This window comes from Chrysochloris asiatica, unplaced genomic scaffold (genome assembly GCF_000296735.1).
Source record: "Chrysochloris asiatica unplaced genomic scaffold, ChrAsi1.0 scaffold00046, whole genome shotgun sequence".
In the NCBI taxonomy this organism is placed as follows: domain Eukaryota; kingdom Metazoa; phylum Chordata; class Mammalia; order Afrosoricida; family Chrysochloridae; genus Chrysochloris; species Chrysochloris asiatica.
In genome coordinates this window covers 897,552-899,634 of record NW_006408564.1, presented here as the reverse complement: position 1 = coordinate 899,634, position 2,083 = coordinate 897,552, and positions in this window count along the sequence as shown.

Here is a 2,083-nt window from a genome sequence, read left to right as displayed (position 1 = left end):
ATGACACTTTTTTCCTCTTCTTTCTTCTTCAGGTTGAGCTCTGTTTATCCAGTCATTGAAGCCAGGTCAAGTAGGTATCATCTGCAAGTGTGGGTGTTCTTGCGTCTGTCCACCCTCTTTTTATCGGCTGGCCACCCCACTCTCCACTCAAATCCTCTGTGGCTGTGTCATTGACTCTGAGCCTATGAGTCCCCAGGTGTTGCCTCGCTACTGGCCGACCAGGTCTCCACCCGGTTCACAGTAGTTTTCTGAATGATGTAGGGCTTAGCTCGCCACTTCATTGATATTATTTCACTTATTTTTTTCTCTAATCTTTATTATTTCTTTTCTTCTGGTGACTGGAGACCTATTTTTGCTGTTATTTTCCTAATTGTTGTAGATGTTGAGGTAAGGTGTTAATTGTGGTTATTTTTTCTTTTTGGATGTGTGTGCTTATCACTAAAAATTGCCCTTTGAGCACTATTTTCATTGTGTTCCAAAGGGTTTGGTATGTAGTGTTTGCACTCTCCTTCAATTCAAGGAATTTTTTAAATATTTTATTTCTTCTATTACCCAGTAGCTTTTAAGCAGGAAGTTAGTTTTTCAATTTCCATGTATTTGATATTTTTTCCTTGATCTTCTTATTGTTGATTACTGATTTTATAACATTGTGATCTGAGAAGATGCTTTGTAGTTCTTTTTTTAATTTATAGGGGTTTGTTTTGTGGCCTAATATATGGTCTATTCTGGCGAATGTTCCATGTGCACTGGAGAAGAATGTATATTGTGCTGTTGCTGAGTTGAGTACACTCTATATGTTTATAAGGTTAAGTTGGTTGATTGTATTTTTTACTTCTTTTCTGTACTTGTTGAGTTTATCAACAAGTTCATCAAAATTGGTGTACTAAAATTTCCTACTATTATTGTGCAGTCATCTATTTCTTCAATTCTATTAGAGTTTGGTTTATACTTTTTGAGGGTTTTCATTGGGTGCATAGATTTTTATTATGGTTATGTCCTCTTGTTCAATTGACCCTTTTATCATTATATAGTGTCCTTATTTGTCTTTTATGTTGGTTTTTGTCTGAAAGTCTATTTTATCATAAATTAATATTGTCACTCCTGTTCATTTTTTATTGCTATTTGCTTTATATATTTTTTCCATCCTTTGATTTTTTTTTTTTTTTTAGCTTATTTTTGTCTTTGTTTGTAAGGTGTATCTCTTGCAGACAGCTATTGAAGGATCCTGTTTTCTTATCCATTCTGCTATTTTCTGTGTCTTAACTAGTGCATTTAACCCATTTATATTTGGTGTTTTTATCAGTTCATATGAGTTACTTGCTGTCTTTTTACTGTGTGTGTTTTTATGGTACTGCTGGTTTCTTTGTTCCATGTAATTTTATGCATGGGATTCATTTGGTTTGTGGATTTTCTTTATTATTGTTAGGTTAATGATTATCAAATCTTTCTGATTTTCCTTTTTTATTTTTATGTGACTGCGTATTGATTTTCTTTGAGGTTAGCTTGTAATTTATTAATTTCTTCCCCATTTTAAGACAATCTGTTTTATCTAGAAATTTACTTGACTTCCTTATCTTTTGGAAGTTCTCTAACTATAATATTCCCTCCTTTTGCTTTGTAGTAGTCTTCATTATAAATTGCTATCTCTGGCTTCCTATTTTCTATCTTGCAGGGTTGTTTTACTTTAGATACTTCTATGTATGAATTTCATTTTGGGTGTGTTGTCATTTTTATAAATCTCAAGCTATTATCTGTTGTTACTGGTTCTCAGTCCAAAGGACACCCTTTAATAATTTTTGTAAAGTTGGTCTGGTTATTACAAATTCCTATAATTTCTGTTTATCTGCAAATGTCCTTATCTCACCATCATATTTGAAGCTGTCACTTTGCTGGGTATATGATTCTTGGTTGGCAGTTTTTTTCCTTCAAAGTTTTGTATGTGTCCTCTCATTATCTACTTGCCTGTATAATTTCTGCTGAAAACTCAGAGCTTAGGACTTCCGGTTGGGGGCAGGCGCAGCAGAGACAGTTAGAAAAAGCTCCCCTGCAAATGTGCAGAAAAAGCAGAGAAAGAGCGGTCTGC